The 17,781-nt window shown below is 35.5% G+C and overlaps 1 protein-coding gene across 3 annotated transcripts in view; it reads right to left on the bottom strand.

Annotated features, from left to right (window-relative positions):
* Positions 1-17,781, bottom strand: part of ANKRD11 (ankyrin repeat domain containing 11) — a 347,116-nt gene that overhangs the window by 276,768 nt on the left and 52,567 nt on the right. The window contains exon 1 of one of the 3 annotated variants that reach the window (XM_074201017.1): positions 3,263-17,145. The exons of the other annotated variants lie outside the window; for them this stretch is intronic. The gene's annotated coding sequence lies outside the window, so the exon portion shown is untranslated. Of the gene's footprint in view, positions 1-3,262; positions 17,146-17,781 lie in introns of those variants that run through there. 3 annotated transcript variants of the gene reach the window in all.

Here is a 17,781-nt window from a genome sequence, read left to right as displayed (position 1 = left end):
ATTACCAAGCTATGTGCCCTTGGGCAAATCACTTAACCCCACTGCCTTAAATAAATAAAAAATAAAAAAAAGAAGAAGAGAAGAAAAGGTTGGGAACAGATACCACAAGAACAAAGAGCCAATCAGGGAAACCAAAAAGCACAACCTGGAGGGGCAACTAGGTAGCACAATGGATAAAGCGCCAGCCCTGGAGTCAGGAACACCTGAGTTCAAAACCAGCCTAAGACACTTAATAATGACCTAGCTGTGTGGACTTGGGCAAGCCACTTAACCCCATTGCCTTACAAAAACCTAAAAAAATAAAATAAATTTAAAACCAAAACCCGGGCTGAAAGGAGATAACAAATATTAGTGACGTTGCCTGTTCACCAGTTATATTAGGAACCTAGGGTTTTTAAATCATCATTGCCTCTTCTCATGTTACAATTCATAATTTACACCACCAAAGATTAAGAATAGGCTACTTTCGGGGAAGCTAGGTGGTGCAGTGGATATAGAGCATGGGCCATGGAGTCAGGAGTACCTGGGTTCAAATCTGGCCTCAGACACTTAATAATTACCTAGCTGTGTGGACTTGAGCAAGCCACTTAATCCCATTTCCATGCCAAAAAAAAAAAAGAATAGGCTACTTTCAAACTAGACTTTTCCAAATTAATGATGACCAGCCTACCTCCTACTACAATTAGGTTTAAATTTTAAATGTCAAAATCTATATTAAGTGTGAAAAGAACTCAAATCACAAGACACAATGACAAGAAAATAGCTTCCAAACATAGACTGAAGAAATAAAAAGTATTAGGGCTGTTACAAGTGAAGAGGGAAAAGAAAAAGAAAAATTGCTTCTAAGGAATTATCTGTTTCCAGTCACTTTTCTCTGTTGTTTTTTACAACATTTCATTAACAGTACAGTCACACTACATTATGATTAAGTAGGATTTATCCCAGGAATACAGGGTTGGTTCAATATTAGGAAAACTGTTAGTATACTCAATTATATCAACAACAAACCTATCAGAAATTATATGATCATATCAATAGATGCTGAAAAAGCTTTTGACAAAATACAGCATCCATTCCTACTAAAAACACTAGAGAGTGTAGGAATAAATGGACTGTTCCTTAGAATAATTAGCAGTATCTATCTGAAACCATCAACAAGCATTATATTCAATGGGGAGAGGCTAGAGGCATTCCCAATAAGATCAGGGGTGAAACAAGGGTGCACATTATCACCACTACTATTCAATATTGTATTAGAAATGTTAGCTTCAGCAATTAGAGAAGAAAAAGAAATTGAAGGAATTAGAATTGAGAAGGAAGAGACAAAACTCACTCTTTGCAGATAACATGATGGTCTGTCTACCTAGAGAATCCCAAGAAATAATCCAAAAAAACTACTGGAAACAATTAGCAATTTTAGCAAAGTTGCAGGTTATAAAATAAAGCCTCATAAATCCTCAACTTTTCTATATATGACTAGCAAGATACAGCAGGAAGAGCTAGAAAGAGAAATCCCATTCAAAGTAACCTCAGACAACATAAAATACTTGGGAGACTATTTGCCAAGACAGACTCAGAATCTTTTTTAAAACAATTTTAAACACTTCTCACACAAATTAAATCAGATTTAAATAACTGGGCAAATATCAACTGCTCATGGATAGGTAGAGCTAATATAATAAAAATGACAATTCTACCAAAACTAAATGATCTGTTTAGTGCCCTACCAATCAAAATTCCAAAAAAATTACTTTTCCAACATGGGTTAGAAAAAATTGTAATTCATATGGAGAAATAAAAAGTCAAGAATTTCCAGGAGCTTAATGAAAAAGCTGCAAAAGACGGTGGCTTAGCCCTACCTGATCTAAAATTATATTACAAAACATCAGTCATCAAAACTGTTTGGTATTGGCTAAGAAATAGAGTGGTGGACCAGTGAAATAGACTAGGTACAAAAGCAGGAGATGATTATAGTGATCTGCTGTTTGATAAACCCAAATAGTCCAGCTATTGGGATAAAAACTCCCTCTGATAAAAACTGCTGGGATAATTGGAAGTTAGTATGGAAGAAACTTAGATTAGACCAACACCTAATACCCTTTACCAAGATAAGATCCAAATGGTTACAGGACTTAGACATAAAAAACAATACTATAAGCAAATTGGAAGATCAAGGACTAGTTTACCTGTCAGATCTATGGAAAGGGAGCAGTTTATGACTAAGGAAGAGTTGGAGAACATCATCAAACACCAACTAGATGATTTTGATTACTTTAAATTAAAAAGCTTTTGCACAGGGGCAGCTAGGTGGTATAGTGGATAAAGCACCGGCCTTGGAGTCAGGAGTACCTGGGTTCAAATCCGGTTTCAGACACTTAATAATTACCTAGCTGTGTGGCCTTGGGCAAGCCACTTAACCCCACTTGCCTTGTAAAAACCTAAAAAAAAAAAAAAAAAAAGCCCTGCTTTACAATTTCAACTTAGGAAGGGGAAAGATATATGTGTGTATACATATAATATAAAATTTATAAATAAAATATAAAGATATACCCCATCATATACAAGTATATGTATCTCCAGGTTCAAAGCATACTGGACTAGAGCCCAATTAAAACCATGACTCACAAGTCCCTATTAATGTGTTTATCTTATAAGCCAATCAAAGAATATATTTGTTTAAAACAAAAGGCAGTAACTCAAACAACATAATAAATGAAATGAAAAGAAAATATTTCCTCTTCTTAGACACACAGGTATATTATCCCACAGATTGCTGCTCTACCAGTGAGAAGGGCACAGGAAATAGCTACGAAGCACATTCATAAAGAGAGAAGATTCTGCCAGGAGACATATTCAGTAGTAGTTCATGCCAGGAACCCAAGCAACTAGAGCACTTACATGGGAGGCTCACAGATTCAGAGTCTGGGCAACAGAAACCTCATATAGGAGAAATACAAATGGATAATGAATGTATGGCCAGGAGCAACTCTTTCCTCCAGTCCTATGGTATTCACTGAGGTCTTCAAGTTGCTGTTTACTGCTCTCTCTCTCCTGGATCTGGCATCTCCACTGTCTAACAGGTCATTTGCCTTCATCTTTTCTCTGTCGGTCTTTTAGTGAGCTTGTCTCTCTCTCTCTCTCTCTCTCTCTCTCTCTCTCTCTCTCTCTCTCTCTCCTTCTATGTTTCTTCTATTTATTTGTTTTCATTTCTCCTAGATCTCTCCTCCTATTCATTAAAGTGAAGAAGCTAAAAAAGTCCTACCTGCAGTGACATTCTTTTACTGCTTAGGTTTGTTAACGTCTTTTGAGTCATGGATTACATTGGTAGTCCTATGAAACCACTGATTCTTCCTCAGTATAATATGTTGACATGCCTAAAATTAAATCCATAGGATTACAACATTAATTATATTGAAAAATACAATTAGCAAGATATTTTTGTTTTAGTTTACAGACTCCAGATTAAGAACCACCATTTACTACATAGTCATTATGATCCACATTTCCTTCCTCCTAGTAGAATGTCCCAGGCTAGGATTAATTCTATAATTTTGACTACATTTTCACAGATAAAATTTGACAGAGCTAGTCTCCTAGCACCACATCAAATATTATTACTAGCATCAAGTGAACATCTTGACCCTCCTGAAACAGTCCAAGGAATAATTATCTTTTGTGAGAAGCCCTAAGATCTTGCTGCCTTTTAGGTATAGCCATTTGCTTTTTAACTCAGATATCAATTGAGTTTCTTTTGTTTGCAAAGAAGGATCTATTTGAGTTTGAGTTATTAGGTACAATTCGCTATGACACATCAATGCCAAAGTCAATAGATCTGAAGTTTATGACACTCTTGAAGTTTTACATGTCTCAGTGTCAGAAATCTAAATCCTTTTAAGTTGCAGGTTGAGCCTCTTTCCTCTTACTATCTTTTCAATAATGATAAAAATAATTTCATATTCTATATCATCATGAAGTTTTTCCTTTCTCTTGCCTAATAACATAGCCCTTTAACATCCCTTTCACTTGAGAGATAGAGCAAGGGGGCGGCTAGGTGGCATAGTGGATAAAGCACCGGCCTTGGAGTCAGGAGTACCTAGCTGTGTGGCCTTGCTTTTGCACAGATAAAACCACTGTAACCAAGATCAAAAGAAATGTAGTAAACTGGGAAACAATCTTTACAACTAATGATTCTGACAAAGGACTCATTTCTAAAATATATAGAGAACTGAGTCATATTTTTAAAACAAAAAGCCATTCCAATTGACAAATGGTCGAAGGATATGCAAAGGCAATTCACAGATGAGATCAAAGCCGTGTCCCGTATTCTATTTCACCACAAAATTACCCCTAGAATTTTGTAATTTTGAAAAGTTAGACTTTACCTTACTTTAGTGGCAGATGTTTCTTTATCCAATTCCACTCTGAGTTTAGTTTATAAATTTTATCAGAACTTTTTTTTAATGAAGGTTACAATGAAGGTAGACAACACTAATATACAGATTTGAAAGTTCCTGAATTCCAATAACACAATGGGCCTTGTAACCCCCCAAAAATATATAAAAAGATCTATAAAAATCAAAAATTCAACAAAAAAAGATTCAAAACTAAACAAATGAGATTCCAAATTAAATCCGGCATTACTAATCAAGAGCAGCATGCAACATTCTACCTGTCATGTTACCATAATGATACAAGCAATAGACAACTGCAGCTACTGTGAAAAGTTGCCTTTTCTCCACATTAAGTTATTTTGTAAAGTTTTTCAAAAGCCATACATAATCTTAGCCTTGTATGACTCCAAGTAAGTCCAAAGAAAAATCTACTCTAGAATTAAAGCTTAATAAAATTCTAGATTTCTATTCTATAGTGTCAAATAACATTTAAACATTTTCCACTTAAAATTTTTCTTAAAAAACATAATACTCCCTGACAAAGAACTGGAAATTAATGGGCTGCCCATCAATTGGGGAATGGTTAAAGAAATTGTGGTATCTAAAGGTAGTGGAATACTATTGGGCTCTAAGAAATCAAGAACAGGTTGATCTCAAAAAAAAAATAAACAAAATAAAAAAACCTTGACTTACATGAAAGGATGCAAAGTAAAGTGAGCAGTAACCACTGTAACTATGATTAACCATGAGTGACTTAGCTATTCCCAGCAATACAATGATTCAAGATAATTCCAAAAGTACTAATGGTGAAAAATGGTCCCCATAATTCAAGGAGGGCAACTTAATAAAACCCACAATATAGAAGACCATATTCTTTATTAGGTCTTAATTGTCAGCAAGGATTTAATTGAAAAGTCAATACTGGAACAATTTGGGAAAGGACTTAAGTTTTATTCAATTAAGACTACAAATGAGATGATATCCAATAACAATATTATCTATGTCTCTTCTCCCTTCCATGATACAAGTAAGTCAGTCAGTCATTATGCTAGGCACTGAATATACAGAGAAAAGCAAAAACGAACTCCCAAAGAGTTCAGCCTTATAGGGAAACAACTAAGTACAATGTGTCTCACCAAAGTAGGAGTAAATCAATGAGGGAAAACACAGGTATGAAAGATGCAAAGGAGTCCAGGGAAAGGCCCACATGAGTAAATATAGACTGACTTTGAGGGGGCAATAAAACACACTATAGATAAGACAGGTACCAACATTGTAATACACATTGAAAGGCTACTTCAGAAAAGCTTTTTGTTAAGGATTAACTTGATAAAGATATCCTCAGAGAGAGGTAAAATTCGTTTTCAATATTAGATTGAATAGATCAGTAACCTAGACTCTTCCTGACTGCAGAGGCCAAAGACATGTCATTCCACAGCTCCAGTCTCCTTCCCTAGCTTCTTCAGGCCCTCAGGGAACCCTTCCTGCCTCAGGCCAGAGAGAGTCTTGAAGCAGTTCTCCTCAATTAGCCTTTTCCTGCCTGCTGAAAACTGAGAGAATCCGTAAAATCTTGTTCCCTTCACCTTTCTCCTGGACCTGATCTGCAAGGAAGGAAAGAAAAAAGCCACAAAGGATCTTTCTACCCCAGCTGCCTAAAGGAGTCCGTGAGAGTCCGCCCTAAGGAAAAATCATTAGTCTTAACCAAATAAATTTCTCAATGATCAATAAACTCCTACCCAGGGACATCTAGGTGACCTAGGGAAGAGAGCACCTGCCCTTGGAGTCAGGAGGGCCTGAGCTCAAATACAGGCCCAGACAATAATTGCCTTGCTGTGTGACCTTGAGTAAGTCATTTAACTCCACTGTCTTACAAAAACCTAAAATAAATAAATAAATGTCTTGGTAAAAGAATGAATGAACTCCTGCCCAGTGATTCTGAGCCCTCTGATATTGATTCTATCATCTTCATCCTTCACTGGCCAGCTCCCTTACTCCCATTCCCAAAATCCAGTCCCCCAATATACTCTATGCACCATCCTAAACCCCTTCCACTAGGCTCTCCTGAATACTTAACAGGTAACAAAATACCATCTCAAGATAACAAAACACCATTTTTAAATGTTAAAATATTAAAATATTTTGTTTGATAAAATGTTAAAATATTAAAAATATAAACTGTCTAGAATAGAAAAGAAATGGAATATCTAAACAGATTTATTTTAGAAAAAAGATGAGCTTCACAAATGAGCTTCCTAAGGGGAAAAAAAGCATTAAATAATTTCAATATTAAATAAATTATGATCTATGATCAGAAGGTTCCAAACATAACTTTGGGGCAGTAAGGGTCTAGAAAATCTATATTCAAGAGTGATCCAGTTTTGTCAATAAAAATTATCTTGCTCAAACCAGAAAAACACTGTATACCCTAACAACAACATGGTGATGTTCAACCTAGAAGGACTAGCTCATTCTATCAGTGGAACAATCAGGAACAATTCTGGGCTGTCTGCAAAGGAGAGTGCCATCAGTATCCAGATAAAGAGCTGTAGAGTTTGAACAAAGTTCAAGGACTATTCCCTTTAATTTAGAAAAAAATCCAGATATCTTATTGTTGGATCTTGTTATTTCTTAGACTTTTTTTCCTCTTCCTTAAGGATATGATTTCTCTCATCACACTCAATTTGGTTCATTGTACAACATAGAAACAAAGTAAAGACTGACATTGCTTTCCATGGGGGGAGGGAAGTAAGACAGGGGGAAAAATTGTAAAACTCAAATAATATCTTTAATAAAAAAAATTTAAATGAAAAGAAATTATCCTGCTCTCAATAAATTCCTGCTTCTCAAGCATCACCATTGGTCCCACAATATATATGGATGCTCACCATATGCAAACATACTGCTACATTTGGGAAATTCATTAGGCAATACTTTCCTTAGGCAATAGGCTACAAAGACCCCCTTCTGTTATCTCCCCACTTCCTCAATAGCAATCTCATTGAAAATTAGTGAGAGTCAGGGTGATAAGTGGGCTAATTTGCTGCATGAGACAATTGGAATGGGATCACCCATATATGAACAAAAATTTACTTTTAGAGTGAGAGCAGAACATCCAATAAGTTTAGATAAGGAGGCAGGAATAAATTTATTTGGTATTTTATTTTTCCTTCAATTACATTTTTTGGGGGGGTTTTTGTTTAGGTTTTTTTTTGCAAGGCAAACGGGGTTAAGTGGCTTGCCCAAGGCCACACAGCTAGGTAATTATTAAGTGTCTGACACCGGATTTGAACCCAGGTACTCCTGACTCCAGGGCTGGTGCTTTATCCACTACACCACCTAGCCGCCCCCCCCAAATAAATTAAAAAATAATAATAAAGTAAAAAGAACAAATTTAAAGAAAAACTAGCTATATTCAATAGATCTACAATTTCTTATAAAATTCTTTTTTGTTATTTAGACTGAAATTGAAGAAATTGACTTTTTTCAATTATGTAAACAATTGTAAATTTAATAAGCCCAGTATAAACTTAAAAAAAAAAATTTTCAGCATACTCTGACCAAATTGGCTGGTCCATTATCTAGGACCATGTCAAGCCTAAAATTTTTGGAGGGGGAAGGGGTGAAAAAAGGAAACTGCTACTGTCCAAACCAACTGAACCATAGTAACTATTTACTTTTGCCTAGCTATACATGTCACTGAATATTATATGACACAACTGAAGGGAAAAAGGTCACCCTAGAATACAGGAGCGTGGGGCAACTAATAACTCCCCCAGAGTGGGTGGACCTGTCCTGTTTCATCATTCTCTGTCAAAAAATAGTGAACCTCCCAGGTTCTTCTTGGTGATTCTTTCCATCTTCTGAGTTTTTAGCTTGTAATTACAATAGATTAATCAGAGAACTGTCCCAGCTGCTTGACCCTCATATCTGGTTGGAAATGTATTAGCCTTCCAATCTCTATTAAAATGCTTGGAAAAAAAGGAAAACATGGGTGTGTAATATCATGTACAATAACTATCATAATCATGTCTCCACTAACTAGGTTCAGGAAGAAGAAAAGGGAGGATTTCAGGAAATATATGTTATAGAATCTCAACTACACCCTCACTATAAGCAAGGCAGCACTTTACATCTCCCTAATAGATGCACTCTCTCACAGTGGCTTTTCCTTTATCTCTCTTCTCAAAAACCCTAGGATTCTCACTCTTCACAATCTCTCAACTGAAAATGTTTCCTCAAACTTCATTGAGAAAATTGAAGTCATGCTCAGAGAACTCTTCCTCCCTTCCCCATCTAACTGTCAGATGCCCTCCTAGATCTATCTCCTCCTGCAAAGGTGACCCTGGTACTTGTCAAGATAAACTTAGAACAATATGCAGGTCTGATCCCATTTCATTCTTTTCTTGTAGAATGTTTCCCTCTATTTTCGACAATCTGTCCCTGTCTACTCACAGCTTCTATGGGTATCTACAAAACACCAGATGCCCCCCCATCTTTAGAGCCATGGGGGGGGGGGGGCAGGACTTATTGTCCAATACCTCTTCTTCTTTTCTTGGATAAGAAAGCTTGAGAAAACTTTCAACAATGGGGGCCTCCACTGCCATTTTTCAACCTCTAGCTTCCTGCCTCCATTGAAAGTGATGCTCTCCAAAGTTATCAATAACCTCTTAAATGACAAATGTCTTTTTTCAATTCTCTTTATCCAATTTCTCTGTAACATCTGACACCTTTTCCTTGATAATCTCTCCACTTTAAATTCTGGTGACACTGTTTTCTTGGTTCTCTTATTTATTTAATCACTCTTGCCCAATCTCCTTTGCTTCATCTAACACACCTGAAAACCCAATGTGTTCCTCAAACTGTCCAGGGTGTTATTCTCTTCTTCTTGGTGGTATCTTCTGCTCCCAAGGATTCAAAGACTGTATGAAAGGAGCTTTCAATCTATTTATCCAACCCTAACTCTCCTCAGACTTCCAAACTCCCACCTCCAAATGTCTATTTATTGGACATCTTTAAGTCAACAAATCCTTATCTAAACTCATTGGTTTTTTTTCCTGCAAATCATCCCCTCTTTCCAATTTCCCTATTACTGGCAAGAGCAACACCATCCTCCCAGTAAATCAGGCTCAAAAACCAGATGATATATCCTCTCTTCAGTCTATTGCAAGGCACAGTCAACACAACATGCGACACAGCCACCAGTCTTATTGCAACAGCCTTCTGCTTGAACTCCCCTTAAGTCAAACTCCACACACTAATCTTCCCCAACAGAGCCCAGGTCTAACCAGGATGCCATTCTCCAACTCAGACTCCACAAGATCAAACTTCCAAGATTAAATAGAAAATCCTCTGGCTTTTAAATTACGTTCACCCATGGCCTGGACCTCAATTTCTCTTTATTCCACTCCAAGCATTGCACCCTGTAGAGATATCCTGCTATTTTTCATCCAATGATAAATCCAGACTCTATCTCTGTACAATTTCTCTCATCTACACTGCCTCACTCCTTAAATACTAAGCAAAAATACTAATTTCTCTGAGATGCCTTCATCATTCCCTCTTAATGTTAGCAGATGCCTCCAGATTATCCTGTATACATCTTGTATTTCATTTTATTTCTCATCATTAGAAAGTGAGCTTCATAAGGGCCCAGGAAAAAAAGTTTTATCTTTCTTTTTATTCACAGCATTTTGCTCAGTACTTAGAAAATAGTAAATAATTTAAATCATAACTTAGCAAATGCTTTTTGACTTTACTATAACAAAAAAAAAACCCACTAAGTATCTAACACATACAAGGCTTGCCACAGGATTATAAATTATAGTGAAACTCTTCAGAGTATAGACAATTCAATCTAACAAAACCTCTACAGAGAATGAACTACATTATGTGTAAGGCACTGTGGTAATAAGTTTCTGAACCCATAACAATTCTAGAAATCATGCACTACAGATTAGCAATGAGCTGATCCTGAATAGGAAAAGACTGAATGAGATGGAATTAGGAAAATTATCCAGTCCTTTGGGAGAGCCCACAACCAACAGATCTTTGTCATATTAACACAAATGTTCTCCAGATAAAACCATACAGATGAATTTCAGAAGAATCAATATAGTAAGTAGTTCAAAGGGCAATGAATAGATACATAATGAATTCAAATATAAATGGAAATTTTTTACCAAGAATGAACTGTTTAGGATATACAGTATAAAACAATATGGATCAGTTTTCAGCTCCTTAAGATTTGGTTTCTATCACTGTATCATGAACTCTTCTCTTCAAATTTACCAATAATCCCTATAAAGAAATGAAAATACCAGGTGGCTAGGTGGCACAGTGGATAGAGTCAGGAATACCTGAGTTCAAATCTAGCCTCAGACACTTAATAATTACCTAGCTGTGTGGCCTTGGGCAAGCCACTTTGTGAGGCATTTCCTCACAAAAGGGAAAAAAAAAAAATGAAAATCTACTTGCCTGTATCAGTATTGCTCATTCTTAAGCCTTCTATTCCTTCTATTCCAACCCACATTACTAATCACACTTCTACTCCTAGACCACTTCTTCTCCGTTTAGCTTCCCTGATCCATTTGACTAGATCTCCTACTATCTAAACACTCCTCAGTTTCATTTGTTGGCTCATCATTTTAGTCCTCCTAACTCTACAGGGGTGCTCTATCCTGAGCCTTCTTTTATTCTTTCTACACCACCTCTCTTGGCTCTTTCAACAACTCTGCAGATAGCACTCAAAAATTACACATCAAGATCTAATCATCCTCCTGAACTTCTGTCTCACTTCTCCAAATATTTTGTTTGGACATCTGAAGTTAAATGTTCTTTGTAGACACTTCAAAATAAACATACAGAAAAGCAGAATTCAATCTTCTCCCAAAGCCCACCCAACTGCCAAACTTTCCTAATTCCAGAGCATTATATCATCATAATTCCAAACAGCTAAGTTTGCTACCTCAGAATCATCATTTTCCTCTTGTCTGATGATACCCTTTAGTCATACCAATCCCTTCTCCCATTGTTGCTTTTTCTTCTGACGTCATTTTGGGTCCAGGAGCTGGGTGGGTTTGTTTGTTTCCCCTCCTGGACATGTTTCTTATTCTATGGAATCCACCACCCTGACCCATTTCGCTATGTCTACTCCTGCTAAGAATGAAGTTAGCCAATGCGTTACCACAAAACTTCTGTGCCATACATAAAATTTTAAAAGAAACATTGGCCTCTAAATCTTTAACAGAAGGTTTCTAGAAAGACAAGAGCAAGAATCACACATGAGAAGAAAACATGGCCGAACTGCTACTTTCACCCAGAAAAGAAGACAAGAGTACTGAAATTGGAATCAAGAAGACCAAGGTTCAATATACAGTCATTTCTCAGTCACTCAATACTTATGTTCCAGGGGCAAAATATTTGAATCTCTCAAATTTCATTTCCCTGACCTATAAAGGAGCTAATTGCACTAGAAGACTTCTAAGGGTCCTTTCCACCTCTAAATGGGGAAGAAAAAAGTAATTCTTTGAGTAGATAACTTATATTTAAAATCTGCTACTGAGATAAACATCCCTCAAAATTCTGTTCAAAAAGTTTTTTTTCTTTTTCCTTTTTGCCACATCCTAGGATTCTTTTCCAATAAATGAAACTGTGAATGAATTTATAGAGTAACAATAGGATTGATCAGGTCTGTTACCTTATCAGCAATAGCAATGGTGGAAAAATATGGAAATAACTTTTGTGATGGACTTATCCTAAAGAATGTGATCCACCCACGACAGAGTTGGTGGTGTTGGAAAACAGACTGATGCACATTTTTTATTATTATTATTATTATGGGGAGGGGGGGTTTGCAGGGCAAATGGGGCTGGGTGGCCTGCCTGGGGCTGCATAACAGGGTGTCTGAGGCTGCAGTTGGACCCGGGTACCCCTGGCTTAAGGGCCAACGCTCTGTCTGCCACCTGGCCACCCTTAATATTATTACTATTTTATTTTATTTTGGATCTTTTTTTGGTTTGTGCAGGGCAGTGAGGTCGGGGTGGCTTGCATGTCACATAGCTGGGTGATTGTTGGGTGTACGGGGCTGGATGTGGGCTCAGGTGCTCCTGGCTCCAGGGCTGGTGCTCCATCCACTGCTCCACCTGGCCATACCTACAATTATTATTATTATTTTAATTTTTCTCTCCCCTTAACTTTATCACTCAAACGATAAAGAGGGGGATAAAGGGGGAGGGTGTATATTGTTTACTCTTAAACAAGAATATTTTATTAATGTATACAAAAACATTATTTGTACAAAATGAGAATAAATATTAAAAAAAAAAAGAAGTACAGGAAGGAAATAGGGAGCCCCACAAATAGTCCTCTGACTGATTGTCTACATGGGCATCCTCCTAAAGTTTCATCTTGGATAACTGTTCTCTGATCCTCATTGAAGCTTCCTCAGCTCTAAATTTCCCCCCTTCTTTGACATGCTCCTAAACCCAATTGTAGAAAAACAACAAACCATGTGTGACAAGATACAATTTAAATGTATATGATAGAACTTGTGGAAAATAAACTCTCTATGTTCTTTTTTTTTCTATGAATCTTCTAGGTCTAGAACAGTTATCTTATTCAATGGTTAAATAACTAATGAAGTGAAGAATAAAGTCACCAATATAGTTTTATTCCTTAATTAACTAGAAATTTCAATTAAATGAACAAATTCATTCTTTAACATTTTAATAAAAAAGCAAGATTTCTGCTCTGTGGTCAGCCCCTATTTATAAACAATCTACATACTGAATAAATGAGGTTTCTACTGCCCTCACTCTGAAAAAGAGTCCCAGTATCCTTGCATGGAATGAGAAGCAGGTTTCTAAATCTGAAATGTTTCCTTCTTAAGTAGTTCTTACAGCACATATAATACTCTATAATACTAGTTATTCATTTTATTATACATTAATACACTAAAGGATACATTAAATATACATTCACTATATTATACATTGGGAAAGTAATCACAATCTTTTTGTGGGAAAATGTAATTCTAAATCTAAACAATAGCCTTGCAATTCAACTCAATCATAAGAAGGTGGGGATAGCCTATAATGCTATATTGTCAATAGAGAAAATGTATGTTTCAAGAATCCAAAATATTATTAATAACAGGCTCTTCTAGAATGACTAATAAATGACTTGGATAAAATGGCTTCTTTTAAAAGAAATTATAAAAAGAACCTTGAACAAGCTTTTTTAAAAAAAGAATTCTAATTTCCAGAATGGAATGAGAGGGATCACAGGTAAGGCTAAGGGAGACCTTCTGAGAAACTGGCCCCCTCAGTGCAGACTTCCTTCTGCCTTTTCTCAGCATCCTGGAGACTTGGCAATTGTCTAGGATACAGAGAATGGAAGAAACCTGCCCAAGGTCACCAAACCTGAATGACAAATAAGTTCAAAATAGATCTCCTTCAGAATTAAAGCTATATGCTCTGCTAGAAGTCTGAGATATCAAGAGGACTATAATAAAGTTTTCTGAAGATTTCCTCAAATGTTAATCTGCCATGTCCAGGCTATCTAAAACACTGTTAATTTAGGAGGGCACATGTAAGGATGGCTATAGTAAAAGTAAAGGGGGGGGGGGGGAGAGGAAGAAAATTCCTTGCCCTTGAAGAATATTATCATCTTAAGTATATTGTTTGAGTATATAAATATAAAATAGAGGTGGCAGGGAGAAAAAAAACACTAAGCAAATACAAAAGTATATAAACAAAGAAATAAATACCACATTCAAATAAAGGAGTATACAGAATGAGGCTAAGGACCTGGGGATAGAGAACCTTCAGAGTTCCTTGTTCACTTCAATTACCTCATTTCCCTAAAAATAAGACCTAAGTGGAAAATTAGCTCAGTAAGATTTTTTTCAGGATGCTTATAATACAGCTAAGATCATCAACCAGATGGATGTTATTTAGTACATTTGTTGCAACACATGACAGACGTATTGAATTATAAAATTATAAAATAACAATATTCACATATAATTAAGTATAAATAATATTATTGACATTAATACTTAAAATGATATGAATATAGATTATTCTATATGGAAAAAAAAACAAGACATCTCCAGAAAATAAACCCTAATGCATCTTTTGGAGCAAAAATTAATAAGACCCGGTGTCATTTTCCATGTCAATACAGTAAGTGTTGGGGGTTCAACTTGCCTTCCATTCTCCTTCCTCCTCAACCTTATGCTTTTATACCACTGCTAGAAAACAATTTCTCTTTTAATGCTAAGATATGGGCCATACTACTTCTGATTTAAAATTAAAAAAACAAAAAACTTCAGTGATTCTCTTCTATACTTCTAACTTCAGATTTCTGTGCTGGTTTTAAGTCCTTCCACCAGAGATGGCACCTCATGTCTTCAGTCTTCTCTCATTGCACTCATTTCTATGTACTCTATTCTCCAATATTCTCCCCATACACACTGCATTGTTGCAAGTCTCTGTTCAGATTCTCCCTCAGCCTAGAAAGTTCTTTCCCTTATTCCCAGTTGCCCTTTAAAGTGTATTTCGAATGTCAAAACTCATTTTGAATGACATCCAATCAGAAACACCCCCCCCAGTCAACTTCAATAAAAAGTACTATATACTTATGTACTCCAATGCACTTGGGAAGTTGTAGTATCAACATCTAATGAACGTAGCTTTCTGAGGTAGGTCAGGAACTGTCTTAAAACTAAACTTTGTTTCTCTCCCAACAATTGTATGTGAAACACAGTATGCATTTAATAAAGGTTTCTTATGTTTCTAATTCTGGGGAAGCTGTCTAAATTCAATCAATCAATCAATATTTATGGAGTGCCAGTGCCTACTAATGACTAGGCAAAGTGCTAATCAGATGCAAATATGAAAAAGACAGCCCTTACCTTCAAGGAGCTTGAAATCTAATGGGGGGAAAACAAGAAACCACAGAGGAGAGGGGAGAATCCAAATGATATTGGGGAAATCTGAAGGAGCACAGGCAGCCACAATACTGACTCCAGGCTTAGTATGAATACTCTTCAACTCTACATCAGCAGTTCAGAATTCTCAAATTCAAGAATCTACAGGCTCCAACCCCAACAGCAAAGAAGCTCACAGGTTTATGTCACCATATCTAACCAAAGAAATTTTTAGATGGATCAAGAACTGAAAAGTGAAAAACTCCTTACATTCTACATGTTATTGTAATATTACAATTTATGGATATTATTGAACCTTTTCCTCACTGGATAAATAGCTAAAGTGTATGATCAAATTTTCAAATGAGTAAACAATTTAAAGTTCAAGGGGCAGCTAGGTAGCGCAGTGGATAGTGGATAGAGCACAGGCCCTGGAGTCAGGAGTACCTGAATTCAAATCCGACCTCAGACACTTAATAATTACCTAGCTGTGTGGCCTTGGGCAAGCCACTTAACCCCATTTGACTCCCCCCCCCAAAAAAAACCATAAAAAAAATTTTTAAATGAAGTTCAAGAGGAACTATTTAAACTTTCTAAATGGAAAAAATCAAGTCAACAAAACTTGGAAGCATCTTATTTTTAGTCATATCAAGCGAGCAAAAAAATTTAAATGTTATCAATTTAATGCTAGTGATGCTAACTGGAAGCAAGTACCATACTACATACAAACTTGGTAGTAAAGAAAATAAGTACATTCTTTATGAATGGTAACCAGGCAATAGAATAAGAATTATTAAACCCAATGATCCCATGCTTAATACATAACAAACTGAAAAAAAGTGCCAAGACAGAAAAAGTTATAAAGAAATGTATATGATACTATTTACATTTAGATACAATTATGCTCCTGCAAAATGACTTTGATGACCACCATATTTTTTGACCCCAGAGACTCATCCTAATGCTAAGAGAATGAGTAAACAAATTGTGATAAAAAAAATATTAAGAGTTACTTTATTTTTCTTCATTAAGGATATGATTTCTCTGTCATGACATTGAACTGGGATCAATGTATAACATGGAACCAATTTAAACACTAACAGAATGCCTTCTGTGGGGGGGGGTTAAAACTCTAAGTAAAGTCTTTAAAAAAATATTATGAGTATTACTATACCTCAATAAATAATGAGAAATTTTAATATGAAAAAATCTATTTAAACTGTGACAAAGTGAAATAGAGCCAGAAAAACCAAACACACACACACACACACACACACACACACACACACACACAAAATGACTACAATGATGCAGATGAAAAGAACACAGCAATAAAGCTAAATAAACATCACATAATTATAATAACAAATCTTGGTCCCAGAAAAGGCAAGAAAATGTACCTCCTTCCTTTTGTGAGAAAGGTGAAAGACTACAGTATTGAAATGAACGTGCTGTCAGAAAACTGAATTAGGGGAAGGGTATCAGAAATAAACACATGAATGCATTATAAAAACAAGTAATTTATCAAGGTTGTAGTTAGGGGTTATATAATTTTAATGAAGAGTGTGGGCATTTTGGGGTTACAGCTTAAATTACATGGATTGAATGCCTTTCATCACAAAAACATTTAGAGATCCTTTATATATAATTACACAAAAAATTTTTAATTATAAATGGCAATAACTCATATATTCAATGAGTAAGGAATATCTGAGCAAATTAAGCTGTTACAACAATTTAAGAAAATATTAAGTTTTAAAAACATTTTTAAAAAAGGAAACTACCATCCACACAACAAAACTTGAAGATATATATATATATAAACAATCTATTGATAATGTTTAAATAATAAAGTTATTAAATTATTTTAATGGGATATTTAGTCTTTATTTCTATTCAGTCATTTAAGTTTTTAATTTAAAAATATTCTAAGGTACTGCTACCATGTGTGAAAATTATTTAAATAAGAATTTCAAATTATAAATTTTAAAATTGGTTAACCTGAAATGATTAATTCTAAAGTCATCTCAAGTCTATAACACATGATTAAAAGAGGTTCAAGACAACTATTTTTTATATAATTTCACAAGTAAAAATTCATCCTCCCTCCCCAACTCTGCAACAACATTCTGAAGGAATAAAGAACTTCGAGCATAAGACTACTCTTTCTATCACAAGTTTCCTTGGGTGATACTAATTAAATGTGGGAAAATGTTACACAGTCATTTTAAGTCCATAATTATCAGAAGCTATAATTAACATACAATAGTAATTATGGCGCACATAAAGATTACTTCTTCAAAAGATTCTTTTGTAAACCATTGATCCAGGCACATTTTTCTCTACATCCTGATATAAACCTAGTAAAGGGAAAAGTCTTCTCCATACCATAGTACTTCTTTTGTTTTTAAAGTATGTTTATAAATAATAAAACCCTGAAAAGCAGGTCTGCTAACTATT

This window comes from Macrotis lagotis, chromosome 1 (assembly GCF_037893015.1).
Source record: "Macrotis lagotis isolate mMagLag1 chromosome 1, bilby.v1.9.chrom.fasta, whole genome shotgun sequence".
In the NCBI taxonomy this organism is placed as follows: Eukaryota; Metazoa; Chordata; class Mammalia; order Peramelemorphia; family Peramelidae; genus Macrotis; species Macrotis lagotis.
Note: the sequence above shows the minus strand (reverse complement) of the source record. Positions and strands in the feature narration are given on the sequence as shown.